Genomic DNA, 15,477 nt, shown 5'->3' on the forward strand with positions numbered 1-15,477 from the left:
TGTTCTTCGGTGCCCTTCATCCCACTGGTGGCACCCATTGGAGACAGCTTCCAGGCTTAGACAGACCTTTAGTCTGACTCAGAATATCTTTCTTAAAAATTCAGATTGTGCCCATGCCATTCTGTTCCAAACAAACTGCTGTAGCTGTCGGCTAGTAAGGGAAACTTTGCAATCATGGGTGGATCCCAGATGTTTTTATTGTGCTGGTGCTCCTCAGTATGCTGCATGCTTGGATGATGGTGTTGATCTCATACTTTGCATTTCCCTAGCGTGTTTTATGTGAAGATATGATAGTACTAAAGAATTCTCTTCCTTTCAAGAATATGATTTGAAAGTTATTCATAGCAATTTGAATTTATTAACTATTACATTTTGGTTTTAATTATTTTCTGTTATCCTTTTCTTTGGATCACCAGTGACTCTCAAGTGTTTCTCTTCCTTTATTTACATATCGTGGATATGGATTGATGGGCCAAGGCCAACTGTATGAGGTTTAATAAGGCCAAGTGCCGGTTCCTGCATTTCAGTCACAACAACCCCAAGCAACGCTACAGGCTTGGGGAAGAGTGGCTGGAAGAGTGGCCGGGCAGAAAAGGACCTGGGGATGCTGGTGGACGGCCAGCTTAACATGAGCCAGCAGTGTGCCCAGGTGGCCAAGAAGGCCAACAGCATCCTGGCTTGCATCAGGAATAGCGTGGCCAGCAGGAGTAGGGAAGTGATGGTGCCTCTGTACTCGGCACTGGTGAGGCCTCACCTCGAGTGCTGTGTTCAGTTCTGGGCCCCTCTGTACAAGAGGGACCTTGAAGTGCTGGAGCGTGTCCAGAGGAGAGCTACCAGGCTGGTGTGAGGGGTCTGGAGACCAGGTCATATGAGGAGAGGCTGAGGGAGCTGGGCATGTTTAGCTTGGAGAAGAGGAGGCTGAGGGGAGACCTCATTGCCCTCTACAACTACCTGGAAGGAGGTTGTAGAGAGGTGGGTGTTGGCCTCTTCTCCCAGGTGAATAATGACAGGACCAGAGGAAATGGTCTGAAGTTGCGTCAGGGGAGGTTTAGATTAGATATTAGGAAGAATTACTTTACTGCAAGAGTGGTCAGGCACTGGAACAGCCTGCCCAGGGAGGTGGTTGAGTCACCATCCCTGGGAGGTGTTTAAGAAGCGTCTAGATGTGGCACTTCAGGGCATGCTCTAGTGACAGAGATTGTAGGTTGTTTGGTTGGACTTGATGATCTCAAGGGTCCTTTCCAACCATGAAGATTCTATGATTCTATGATATTATTCTTGCTCTTGTAACAAACACTTCTCTGGTTGTAGTTCGTAAGAGCCCTGGATTCAAATAAAGAATGTGAGCAGCAGATGGTGTGTGCTGATAGAAATTGATACCTGAATTGTAACTGTGAAGCCTCATGCTGGGGCCCTCAGAGTCACATCTTTGGACTTGATAATTTTCCAGGGTAAAAACAAAGTGTTGCTGCAGAGCCATGCTTTTGATGACAAGGCTGACCCAAGGTCCATGCTATTGCAGCCATACCTGGGCTAGCTGGTTTAAAGCTAGCTTAGGAGTCCCTAACTAAACTGTAGGGACTGAAGTTTGTGTTCCTCCAAGGTCTTACGTTTAGTTTGTATATCTCTGTATTTAGCTATTTCAGTAAGAAAAAACCTGCTCTAAATCAACCAAGTGTGTTAGCAGTCAGAACTGTATGTGACAACCCCAGTGCTGAGTGGAGACAGGAGTGTGTGATCTAATTCTGTCTGTCCTGGTCTTTTCCTCTTTCCTTTGTGTGTCTCATGCTTAGATCCAGTAATCTTTGAGGAAGATTAAATCTGGAGATGACGAATGGCTATGATTATAGTAACAGAAAAATAACTATTTATGCACTTGTCTGAGTAACTCTGCAGGCTTAACATGAAGGCAGAGGGGTGACTTTATATTTACTGAGGAGGACAATGATGCTCTAAAAATACTGTTTGAGATCTATATGCTGCAGAGGCCTTTGGGGAATGAGCTGACAGGTTTTTTTTGTTACCATCTCTTGGCAGAGAGATCACCTCTCCCCTCTTACATTGAGTCATTGCAATGTTAAAATAAGGAGAAATATAAGCTGTCTCCTGTGATGCCTTCACTGTGCTCTCTTCCACGATCAGGATTACAGAACTGAAGATGAAGTGTCATGGGATATTGGGGTGTTGAGTTTCCAACAGTGCAGAAAGGGAGGAGATGCCGTTAGCTACCCCAGGAAATCTGTTTCTGTTTGTGGCAATTGCAGCCTGAGAATTCAGGCTAAACTCAAAAGGACCATCCTGGACAGTAAATGATATCTTGAAATAGAGAATTGGGTTTTACCATGTTCGGGAATTCAGATGTTACATCGTAAGCTATCTGCGTGTTTCGTCCTCTGGTTAACAAAGCTTTGTTCTCTGACCCTGCCAGAAGTATGGGAAGTGTCTGAGAGCTGTTTCTGAAGAAGTGCAGGAGTGGGGCAAATTGTGCACCTCTGTCCCAATTTGAGAAATGGAAGACCTGTAAAGTGATTGTTTAGGAGACGGGAAAAGGAGTGTGTGGGGTGAGAGGGAATTCCTTTCATTCTGTTTATAAAACTGGTAAGAATCCATCTTTTCTTCTTACAAACGTCTGTTACCCGTTGAAGAAAAGAATACGTCAACTTTTGTTTTCATTCTTAAAATCTTTTCATCAGTGACAGGATATAGGGCCAAAGGTGGCCTCTGGAGTTTGTGTGCAACCACCTCTTTTGTACTTGCAGACAGAGTAACCTAGAGCTCAATTAAAAGAGGAAGGCAAGCTGAAGGTCTCTTTTCTCACTCTTTCTGAAGTCCACTAAAAAGGAGAAATCTTCTTTGTTAGAGACAAGTCCAGCTGTGTGGAAGGGACAAGAAGTAGCTGGGGATTTTGTACCTAGTTTGTGTTGTGCAAATTAGAGCTTCATTGTCTCCAGACACCTTTCAAGAACTCCAGTCTGCAAGATGACAGTGAACAATACTGTTTTTACATTGCTTGCAGCAAGGAATAACAAATTGCAATTACCCAGCTCGGGTATGTTCTTACTCCTTTCTTTCTAAATACTTGTGTGCATTTGATTCCTAGTCAGTATTCCACAGACCAGTGAAGGTCTGCAAGGCCACCAGGAATACACTGCAATTGTTCTGTCAAGCTGCACTAGTTTAACCCATCCTTCCACGTGGCTACACGAGGGGATTTGTGAGATTGTATGAACTCCAAAAGTTGTCCAACTCAGCCACAAAGGCGAGTCCCACAGGCGGTGCAGTCAGCTTTCTGCTTACCTGACCTTGCAGCAGGATCGTGGTGAACTAAGTCATGCCTGTTCTTGGCCTTGTGGGGTCCTGAGATGCTTCGGCTGGCCTTGACAGTGCTGCGTCTCCAGGTGTAGTTCTAGCCATTGTGTTTGAGAAGGCAACCCAGGGGCACCTTTGCAACAGGATGAAATACAAATATAGCTGTTGGGGGAGGTATGTCAGTTGACGGGTGGAGAATGTGGTCTGTGCTTAGTTCCAGATGCAGTTTTTGCTCAGAACTTGCCTTGGGCTCTTCTTGGGCACTCCTGCTTCACAGTAGATGTCAATATAGTATACATCCAGAACACCCAAATCAAGATTAAGAAATGGCAGCTACAGTTTTAAAGAGGGTTTTTCAATCTAGTTGCTGAAAACATTTATTTAAAAAGTGATTTGGTACTACCTTCTATGTAACCCACCTAGATTTATGGATTTTTCCGGGGAACAGGTATTGCTATTTGCTTCTTCTGCCATTCTGAGCATTTATCTTTACCAGGTTCTTCACACAGCTACTTGCAATAAATTTTTGCCTCTGTTTTAAAAGAATTTGAAACAGATTTTTTTATATGCCATTATTTTTATTCATATCACTCTTCATCAAACAAGATTTTCTCTATGGTGTTGGGAGTTGCTGGGGATGGCACTCCACAAAGTCTGTCCTGCATTATCCTTTCGTTTGAAGAATGCACTGGTTTCCGTTAATCTGAATGCAATGACAGAGCTGGCAAAGGAAGAGCGGACCAAAAAATAACATGGTTCTTAAAATTGCATAAACCTAACCCAGATTATTGTAGGCAGAGCGTTACAGTGAATAAAATGAGTAAATTGGGATTCACTTGGTATTTGCTTGCTATGTGTCACCACTAAAATATAACTTTGATTAATAGTGGTCTTAAATACTGTATAATAACATCATATTCTGGTTTTGTTTGCTTGTGAATTCTTCATTAGCATGCTTCAGAACATGCTAGCAGGAAATTTTTGAGCCAATATAATGTGAACAAATAAAGAATGATACTGACTAATGGATGTACCTGTATGGTTCTGTTGTTAGTCTGCCATAGGGAAGTAACAGACCTGACTCTTATTCTGTACTTTCAGTTTGAGCTGAATGCTGCCAAGCTCCTCACTACATTGCAGTGGCAGGGAGTGCCTTTTGTTAGTGTTTCACTGTAGCAAAAATGGACTCTAACAATAAAGTTAAATAAATGGTAATGTCATCTGGAGTAGCCAGTAGAAAGTAGGGTTAGGGCTCCAGAAAAGCCCTTCGCAGATAAAGCATTTGGCTAGAATGTGGAGTCCCTGTTCAATGGTGATGAAAGTGATGGTGTGACCTCCACAGGGCAAAGTTGTTTAGAGGATGGCAGCAGACACATCTGCGTTGCAAAAAATACGCTACGTGATGTTTGCAAAATGAGGATGAGGAAAAAGAGGGGGAAAACTAACTACAAATGAGGTGAAAGATGTAAAATTACTGAGACTATTGTTCAGCACTGGTGAGTTTACCAGACCAGATTCTTGCTGTGGTATAGCTACTTCCATTTCACACCCCATTCACTGGCCAGCCTGTGTCCAGGGGTGGGCTACCAGCAAGTCAAACCCAGCTCCTACCCTGGGGCTGTGTTGCAGCAGCAGGTCTGTTCTGGGGTAGGGGCAAAGGTCCCAGCTTACCCAGAGTGCTGCTGGTAAACCAGTCCTGTCTCACCCTTCTGGTCAGTTCTCAAATGTGTCTGGTGGCCCTCAGTATGGAGATTATCACTTAGGTGGTCTGGAAGGTTGGCTTCCTCTAGGCTACTTTATGGTAGCCTTTAAAGTAAGTTCCTTCTGGCTCTCATGTGTATTCAAATCACCTTCTGTTCAGCTCACCTACTTTCTCACAGGAAGTTGATTGATAGATGCACTTCTGACATGGTTCAGAGCTGTTTAAATGTGGTGTTGTGTCCTACGGGTTGTCCCCCATTTTGTTCAGTGTGTTAATGCTCTAGATGACTGCCAGGAAGATATCTGCGGTGAGTGAAACTTGTGTTGCTTTTATTCTAGTGTTTTTAGCATAGTTGGAAACAGAACGGTGATCATGAGACTATCTCGTTCCTCATAGCTAAAGGATGGGAATTTTTCCTAAAGTCTTAACACTAACGTCGCAAACCCAAGGGTAAACTGGCCCCTCACCCCCTTGCACTGAACCGGTAGTGTGGTGCAAGTGAGCTCAGCGGCCTGGTGTGCAGATACGGGCAAAACTTAGTCACCTTCAGGTACACCATGCCTTAGTTCTGCTTTCAAATGCCATGTTCACTATCCTGCAGAGGTTGTTTGAACTATAACAAAGAGCATTTCCCAACACCATGGTTCCAAGTGAAGTGGGCTGGACAAGTGCTTATTTGGCACAGCGCCCTTGAGCTGCATGAATTCTCAGCAGTGCTTCAAGCCAGTGAGTTTTGTGTCGTTAGGAGCATTACACCTCGGTTCCTGAGGCATCAGCAGCAAACCAGCCTGGAGGTCCTGCCCCAGGGAAGGGGAGGAGAGCTGTGAAGGGTGGTGGTGAGAATGAGTCCAGGGCCCAGGTGTCTCTGCTGTGAAAGTCAGCAACTTGCAAAAGCTCCTCCTGTGGAGACAGTTTCTCACCTAAATCCTGGGACCTCTAGGGGTCATACAAGTGCCGTTCTAGTTGCCTGGGTGCTTCAAGGCAGGGCTTCTTAGGCAATCTTTTAATGATTACAACAAAAAAAAAGCTGCTCTTAACCCTAAATATTCTGTTCTCTCCCAGATGCAACAAGTGATCGAGACTTTTTGCCCTGTTAGCATGGTTGTTCCTGCTAACCTTTTATTAAGGTCTAGGTAAATAAAGAATTGTATGCCATGGGCAAGTGCAAAGACTGCTGTTCTGAAAGGCTGTTTCATGGCTTCCTCAGGAGCCATGCTTAAATTTATAGTGTGACCTGGGGGCTAATAGTCTTATGAACAGAACGGATTTGAGGTAGGCTGTTAGTCCTCAAAGTACTGCAGATTGAAGGCTTCATGAGCAGTGGAGACATATTGCTGAGACCAAGAGAAAATGCCCACTGAAGGCATTGGGCACTGCAGCAGGAGGGACTTTAGCCCTTAGCCAGTTCACTAGAGATGTGTCAACTTGGGGTTTCTGACCAACTTCAAATTACAGACTTCGTGCAAGTGGCTTTCTTCCATTGATCCCACTCTTCTCTGAGTTGCTTCTGAGTTCTTCAGCCCGTTTACTCCTCTAGTCTGTATGCTCTGTTCTGAGAGTAGTATGAATCCTGTTATACCCTACATTATGACCATACCCCTATAAGAAACAACTTTAGCATCATGGTACTGTTCCCTGTGTCCCACAAATGTGTCTCCTTGAGTTCAGTAGCCGCAGATGTTGACTGGATAGGACAGCATCCCTGACATAATGTTGACTGGGTGGGGCAACACCCCTTACGTTGAAGAAAGAAGGGATCATTTGCTCTCTTACTTTACAATTAATCTTATACCCTGCTCACTGCAAACACATAGTATTAGTGTTAAAGGGGGTCCTCTCTATGTATCAGACTGTCCCTACAGCCAGCTAGATTGAGGGGGGGGAAATCATTGAAGCAGTTCCATAGATGGCTTTCACTTCAAAAGGTGGACACATTGATAAATGCAGTTTTTAACACTTCTGAAGAAGGCAGAAGAAACTGTTCTGGTTGGTTCATTGTTGCAATCCAAGCCTGCGCTTGTTCCTGAAGATGATGGTTCTTCTCAAAATGCCAACTTAAACTTCCACTGTCACATCAGATTGCAATCCTCTGGAGGATTCCTCAAGTGTGGGGACTGTGCAACTCGTATGAGGTAACAGATGAACTAAGACAGGGCCGGAGGTAATTTGGTCCAGTTCCAGTGACCCACAGCACTTAAATTGCAGCCTGGTCCTTGCCTATGCTCTAACCTTCCCCCAGCACCTGTTTCCATTGCATCTGATCTGTCCCTTGGAGGTGGTCCTCCTGAGCCCAACTAGGTGGGTGACTCCTTCCCCTTCCTTCTCCATCCCAGTGGGATTTGCACCTGAAGCTCTCCCTGCCTGTGGCAGAGGGGAGGAGGCTATGTTGCTGAGAAGGGAGAATGGCTGCAGACACTACCAGACTCTGTCGTTGATCTGGGTGTACTTGCTTGAATGGTGATGTGGTCAGTTTGGGGAGCTGGACTTCATCTTTGTGTAGCAGCAAAACATAAGTCATCACTCATTTCTATTGCACTGAATTTGTGACTGTTACATTGCTATTTCATAGCATGTGCTTTCTTTAAAAAAACCCAAACAAACGCAAACCCCAGCCAGAAGAAGGTAATTATTAACCAGATTTGTCATGAGTATTGGCTTAAATCCATTAAATACGTCAAGCCCTGCCTATAGTGAAGGAGCATGGGACAATTATTGATTTCAGGATATCTGAAAAGTTTTAAGTGATGAACTCAAAGGAAAGAAGCCTTGCAGGGTTGCGGTGGGACCTAAAATTGCAGGTTTTGCACATGGATGGTGGGGCTTTATCACAGACCAGGGAGCACCAATGGGGAGATTTGTGGTGGGGTGGTTAGGCATCTAGTTTCAATGAGACGCTTTAGGACGTTAAAAACGAAGCACTGAAATATCATTGGAGCTCTGGGACATGGTCCTGCTGCTGATGGTCTTACTGTTGTGATTGCACCCCATGGTTTTCTTGCAGGGTGTGTGACTAAATCACTCTAGATGGGGGTGAATACAAGATGCAACAGAGCGGTACTGTTTTTTTCCGTTGCCTGATATGTTTAGAAGGGATACTTAGCTAGGACAGTGTGTCTTGTTAGTAATTTCATAGAATCATAGAATCATAGAATTGTTGAGGTTGGAAGGGACCTTTAAGATCATTGAGTCCAACCTTTAGCCTACCCTGACAAGAGCCACTTCTAAACCATGTCCCTCAGTGCCCCATCTACCCTTTTTTTAAACACCTCCGGAGATGGTGAATCCACCACCTCCCTGGGCAGCCTATTCCAATGTTTAATAACCCTTTCAGTGAAAAAATGTCTCCTAATATCTAATCTAAACCTCCCCTGACGTAACTTGAACCCGTTTCCCCTCGTCCTATCACTTGTCACCAGGGAGAAGAGGTCAGCCCCCATCTCTCTACAACCTCCTTTCAGGTAGCTGTAGAGGGTGATAAGGTCTCCCCTCAGCCTCCTCTTTTCCAGGCTAAACAACCCCAGCTCCCTCAGTCGTTCTTCATAAGGTTTGTCCTCCAGGCCCCTCACCAGCTTTGTAGCCCTTCTCTGGACACGCTCCAACACCTCAATGTCCCTCTTGTAGCGAGGGGCCCAAAACTGAACGCAGTACTCGAGGTGGGGCCTCACCAGTGCCGAGTACAGGGGGATGATCACTTCCCTAGTCCGGCTCACCACACTATTCCTGATACAGGCTAGGATGCTGTTGGCCTTCTTGGCCACCTGGGCACACTGCTGGCTCATATTCAGCCGGCTGTCAACCAACACTCCCAAGTCCTTTTCTGTCGAGCTGCTTTCAAGCCATTCTGCCCCAATCCTGTAGTGCTGCATGGGGTTGTTGTGACCCAAGTGCAGGACCCGGCACTTGGCCTTGTTGAACCTCATACCATTGGTCTCAGCCCATCGGTCCAGCCTGTCCAGATCCCTCTGCAGAACCAACCTACCCTCAAGCGGATCAACACGCCCGCCCAGTTTAGTGTCATCTGCGAACTTACTGAGGGTGCATTCAATCCCTTCATCCAGATCATTGACAAAGATATTAAAGAGAACCGGCCCCAGCACCGAGCCCTGGGGGACACCACTTGTGACTGGACACCAACTGGATTTAACTCCATTTACCACCACTCTCTGGGCACGGCCATCCAGCCAGTTTTTTACCCAGCAAAGAGTACACCTGTCATTTCCCTATTCCTTCTACTTACCACTCTAGCTTTTTTCCAAAATAAAGCATTTCTTGACAAATTTAGAGTGGGAATTGTAGAAATAGTGCTAGAATAGCTGCTTTGACTAAGTTCTGGATCCAGACTAGGCTGCTGGCATCTGCGGGTGCTTCGTGCCCTGGGAGCAGGACCATGGCTTTGGAGGTGTCCCGAAGGTGTGTTGGGCTTACCTACAGCTCTGCAGTTCTCGGGTGTTGACCCTTCATGTGCACCCAGGCATTACTACTGAATAAACAAACACAGGCAATTTGTATTACAGCAATAAAGATTTATCTTAAAATGGATTAAATCTGCAGGGAAGGGGAATAAAGAATTACTTTAATCCAGGAAGAGCTGTGGTGGGGGAGGGTGTGCCCAACAAACCCCAGCTTTGTTAGAATTTTGTTACTCTTTACCTGGTATGTGAACCTCCCCTCTTTTTATCACTCCTGTGGATTGTGCTGTCTCACTGTAAGTAATATCTCTCCAAAGAGCAACTTTATCTATACCAAGTAATTCACCTAATTGCGTGCTATTGAGAGAAAAGGGTTCACTCTGGTACCAAGCTAGAAGTTCCAAGGTTCACCGCGAAATGGGGTGAAAAAGTATCTTATCAGGGATCTATATAGTCACTTGTAGTTTGCTCTTGTTCCATTAAATACTGTCCAACAACTCTATATCCCGCATGAAATAAGTGGGTTCATTTTTATGACCTCAGTATATAACAACTGGGTGATGTTTTGCGAATCTCCCATGAGACGATCAATGCTAATTCCCTTCGCTGCAGATGGTGGCTGTAGCGCAGCTTGGCCTTTCTGCTTTAACTTCACTGAGTTAAATGCCAGAGGTTTATTACATGCTCTCTATCTGGGTTAATTTTTTCGGCCTCCGAATCTACTAATTGCTGTTTGTAAATTTTCCTGGTGGTAAAGGTCACAAAGATAACTTGGCCCCTATGGCTTAACCTCTTGGTGCATCTCAGGTTATGAAAGGCGGTGTTGAAGTCTGCTGATTAAATTAATTACTCCTCTGAGGTTTCATCATAAAGGAAGACTATTTTGCCTTTGTAGTTCACTTCCATCCAATTTTTTGCATGACATCTCAGAGGTGGGTTAGGAACCTCTAATTTTACTGGGGCGCAATCAGATGGTAGAAACAGCTTTGTCAGACATAAACCTGATCCTGAGCCGTCTGTTTCACAGGCGCCTTTCCCTGCTTCATGGGACTGGGAACCAGGCTGGTGCTTTTGTTTTCCCCCTAAGCTCTCTGCCTTTGCTAGGAACATCTGCAGGCTGATGAAATTGGAGCAAAGCCTGAGAATGAGACAAGGGTGTTTTGGTACCTACAGCTGCACCCGCCAGTGCTCAGCGTTCACTCTCTATCCCCTGCAGACAACTCACTCGTGGAAGGGGTTGTTTGTGAGGGTCAGGTTTGCTTTCTGAAATCCCACCTGTGTACAAATTGGGGATCCAGTGCCCCAAAACCAACGTGTTCACCTTTGAGGGAACCACACCAGCGTGTCTTCATAGAAACCTGGGGTCGCCCTGGTCCTTCCATCTGGCACTCCTGGTTAGCCTTTGCTCCCTCGCACTGAAAGGCATGGGGCCAGCTCCGCTGATCTTCCTGGAAGTCACACTGACAGAAACCAGCAGGGCAAGTAGAGCTGAGTCAATCCCAAATCCTGCAGAATGGTCTTTTGTGTGAGCCGCTGGAAGCACGTGTAGGGGGAGGATGTGCAGAAGCGGATGCCCCTGTACTTCCTGCATGCTGTCCCCTTCAGCTCATCTTTGCCGAGGTGGTCCTACTGTGTTTTATCACCGGGGACTGCATCGCAAAGGTGGCATCGCAGCTCTTTTGGAGCTGGTTGTGGTGGGGTGCTAGACACTTGCTGAACTTCAGAAAGGTCTCCAGAGCAGCTGTAGCGGAGAAGACCTCTACCTGCAGAGACAGTCAGCCCAGGGACATGCACAAATCTCAGCTGTCTCCTCTTTACGCTCCAGGGTCCCTATGGATCAGTATCACAGCCTTGCCATTCCTGCCAGGAGCATCTCCGCGGCAGCTGCAGCAAAAGCACCATGCTACCTGTAAAATGTAGCTTATGAGTTTAAAACTGGGCAGTAAAGTACAGTTATGGCTGTATGAGTCACGAGGCAAGATGCAATCCATTACATTAAATGGGAGAATCCTGAAATGCTGATGAGGATTCATCAAAAATAAGTAACAATGTGAATTTTTTTCATCTTCAAAGCAGCACTTTGTAAGTACTTACGTACTTGCACTAGTGAATCAGCTAGATGCCGATCTGTATCCCAGTACCGTACGCCGGCTCAGGGCCTTTGGGTGTGCTCTGCCAGGGTGGGTGCCGCGGCTGCAGCCCAGGGCCTGGGGGGGGTCACCTCAGGTCTCCTCTCTTGCAGAGAAGTCTCCTCTTTGCGAGTCCAGGCCTGCAGGGGTTATGCGGAGCGTATGGAGGAGGAACGGTATGCTGTAATATCTGTGTCCTGCCGTACTGGGGAAAGGCTGGTTTGAGCTGTCTCCAGCCCTCTCGCTGGATTACGTTTTAGCACAGAATATGAATGCAATGATCAAATGTACCTTAAAACACCTTTTCAGGCAGCATGTGGTAGAAGCTAGGGCAGCTTTAGAAAAAAAAGGGTCTCCACACAAGATTTAAAGGCAACACTCAAAATTATGCTTTTAAAAAAAATGCATTTACCTACCTCCCCTTTCCAGAATATCCAGTCCTCACATCTTCTCCTTTTTTACTCACTCACTGCATATAATTTTTCCGAAGCCCAATTTCACAGCTTCTCTGTGCCGTCATTTCCTAACTTGGAAATCTTTTGCAGCATGTCCTCGGTACTTGATCTCAGACAGATGAGGTTCCCAGCTGAAGCCAGCCTTTGTTTCACCTTGTGCACAGGACATACTGGATATGCGAGCAGTACTATGCCCAGTATGTCCATTACATCTGCTCCATTTCTGCCAGCTGTCAGGCTATATTCCTAACCAGCGCAGTGTTCAGGCATGATCTGAATACCCTGAACACCTATGGCAACCTCTGGCATCGAAGCTGCCATCTACCTGCCAATATGAATCGCTTTCTGCAAGAGTGGGTATGTTGTAAGCTTTAATTGTTCCTGTGGGCAGAGTGTGGTTGCTATTTCTCCATAGGCTAATCTTGAATTGCCTTGTGGAAAGTAGCTCTTTCATCCATAACTCCTTCCTTAAAATCAATGGCAACAAACACCAACATTTTCAGAAGTGATCAAGACGAGATTTTTCAAGGGCACATCGCTCTAAACTGTGTTTAGGGTCTCAAAAACAATGTTTTTGCTTAAACACCAGAATGAGGGCTAAATCTTCAGAACTGCAGAGCAGCCACTGCTGCTGGGTCAGCGTGTCAGGGTGAAACACCGATCCTCTACCGCACTGTCTCCAAAGGGGAATGCTCCTTCCCGTGTTCCCCACAATGAGATATTGTTCTCCTTCTACGTTTCAGGCCCAGGAAAGTCACGTATAGTTTAAATGGAAGCGATTGCGTGACAGACAGTAAGGGCAGTGTACAAAGTACCTGCACAAAATAAAAAGGAAGGATGGCAGATTGAGCTGCCTTCAGTTTGATTTGAGAGAGAGAGAACTTGGTAGAGATGTCTGTTAACAGTTAATAAATAAGCAGAAAATGTGTTCGCCTGCAGAAATGCCCTGAGCTGAAAGTGCCCGGAGGCTGGAGGAGTGCTTGGACACAGTAGATAAACTTGCCCTGTTCTTTTTCTTCCCTGGCTATTGACTTCTGCCATTGCTGGAGACTAAATTTTGGGCTAAATGGATCCTGCATCAGGCTCGGCGCAGTTGCCCATTAGTTCTGACTGTGCTGCTGCTAAAGAGATGGAACGATCTTCCTGGGGAATTAATGAATTCTCTGTTAGGCTGTAAGTAGTGTGGAAGCTGCTTCTACACCATTCGTCTTCAGTACCTAAAGGGGGCCTACAGGAAAGATGGGGAGGGACTCTTTATCAGCGAATGTTATGATAGGACGAGGGGTAACGGTTTCAAACTGAAGGAGGGTAGATTTAGATTGGATATCAGGAAGTTCTTTACTGTGGTGTTGGTGAGGCACTGGAACAGATTGCCCAGAGAAGCTGTGGATGCCCCATCCCTGGAGGTGTTCAAGGCCAGGCTGGATGGGGCTTTGAGCAACCTGATCTAGTGGGAGGTGTCCCTGCCCAGGGCACCGGGGTTGGAACTAGATGATCTTTTAGGTCCCTTCTAACCCGAACCATTCTGTGATCTTTAAGGTCCCTTCCAACCCAAACCATTCTATGATTCTGTGATCTTGGGCTACTTTGAAATACCATCTTCTCACTTAGCATTCCTTGTAGTAGCAAGCAAGTTAGGTAAATTCAAGCTACTTTGCAGTTTGGGCTGAGCAAGCATAGAAAGGAACGAGTTTAAAGCAGGCACAGTTGTCTCTCTTCTGGCCAAAAAACCTGCATACTCTGTTGGACCAGAACAGCCATCGCACGAGGCTCCTTATAGTGGGAGTGTCCAACCAAAAATAAAAATTTCACGCCGGCAGTCGCTTTGGCAGCAGACCGCTAGCAAGCTGTCACCCAGTGAGCTGCCAGGGTAACTCTTCCTACCAAGTGGGGAGGTGTTGGCAGCTCGAACCGGTGAGACCCATCCTGCCGGAGCAGAAGTGAGGGGCCAGGGCTGCAGCTGCCCGACGCCGCGCTGAGTGTGTGTGTCCTGCTTGGGATGCAGCTCAAGCGGATGCCTCTGAACAGCTTTTTGGCAGGAATCTTATCGTGATTTGCCCAGCCTTATCATTCGCTGGTTCCTGTATCAGTTCATCCTTGACACTGATCCTTTTATGTCTATTTCAACGGATCTATTTCTAGCTTTCATCAGTTTGAGCCTCACGTTTCTGAAAAAAAACCAAACCAAATGTGCTTTCTTATGCCAGTTACTGGTTGTCCAAAAGTTGCTTTCTTATAAAAAAATTGCAATCTGCTTTATTTACCCTTCAGTTAGAGATATTATCTCATTTGGGCCTGGCTTTCATTTTTGATCAATAGATCCTATAACAGTCATCAAAAGCTTTTGTTCTGCCTGATCAAAGCAGAAAAGTAAAATGCAGAGAATCACCTCAATTTTCCTTAGTAGTCCTTTGCTTTTTGAGGAGGAGAACCCTGTTCCTTGTCTGTTCTCTCTTCTCCATCCTCCCAGGCCTCATCTACTATTAAATCTTATCATCTGGGTTGCCATTATCTTCTTGGTACAAGCAAAGCCCTAATTACACTGAATTTCTGTATTAAAAACAGGGGGCAGCAGTGCCTTAAGCCAACCCTGCCATTTCTGGAGTGAAATAGCTGCTTGCATAAAGCTGCCCTTTGTTTCCCGTGTTGACCTCTTACAGGTTTTTCTTCTCTACCTTCGCTTTTTTTCTTCCCCCTTCTGGTTTCGTTAAAAGAGTAGCTTTCGTCTTTTGCTTCGGGAGGTGCGCGTTCCCGTGCCAGCCCTTTTGTACTGCTTTCACGTCAAACTCGGCAGAAGTGGAAAACTTGCAGGGAACAAGACCTGAGACCGCTAAGCCACGTCTGACCCCGTGACATTGTCCTGCCCATCACACCGGGGTTGTAACGTCAGACTCCAAGGAAAAACATTTTGGAAGTGCACATAGATGCGATTTTGTCAGATAATGAGTATGTTCCCACCCCTTCTACTCACTATGGGATTTAAACCTTTTGGGGCTTATGGATTGACCCAAATAATGAATAGACAGGTAAAAATTAACTTTAAAGAAAAAAGACTGTTCTGGTAAGACGGGAATTAACAGCTGGAAAATACAGAGGGGCTCTAGGAAAGCTTGCCAAGCATAATTTATAATAATGCTTTTAAGTTTGTAATGAACTATCAGAAGGGCATTCTGAAATAATCTTTCTTGCAGGCATCTTCTCTTTTTTTTTTTCCCCAGCATAATGTGTGGTGCCAGGATGTTTTAGTAGTCTCTTCTTAAAGACTTGTCTTGAAATATCCAAAGTTATTGAGTTATGAGCATTTAAGACTGTATTATATGTGATCGCTCATCCTATACAGGCTATTTCAGGGTGTCCCTAAGTTTTGTCAAAGTCAAATTTTAAAATGTTCCTTGGTAGGAATTTTCCGTGGGCATGGTAAGATGAGAAAGGCAGAGGAGTGATGCCACGGGAAACTTGTTCACCTTTTGGGT

At 45.6% G+C, this 15,477-nt stretch overlaps 1 long non-coding RNA gene across 1 annotated transcript; it reads right to left on the reverse strand.

Moving 5' to 3' along the window:
• Positions 1–9,595: 9,595 nt before the first annotated feature.
• Positions 9,596–12,309, reverse strand: LOC134516419 (uncharacterized). Its single transcript, XR_010071321.1, has 3 exons — positions 11,966–12,309; positions 11,519–11,689; positions 9,596–11,183 (listed from the first exon to the last, which is right to left on the reverse strand). It is a non-coding gene; the product is annotated as an uncharacterized LOC134516419 (long non-coding RNA).
• Between the last annotated feature and the right edge of the window lie 3,168 nt (positions 12,310–15,477).

Source organism: Chroicocephalus ridibundus, chromosome 5, assembly GCF_963924245.1.
Source record: "Chroicocephalus ridibundus chromosome 5, bChrRid1.1, whole genome shotgun sequence".
NCBI classification, from domain to species: domain Eukaryota; kingdom Metazoa; phylum Chordata; class Aves; order Charadriiformes; family Laridae; genus Chroicocephalus; species Chroicocephalus ridibundus.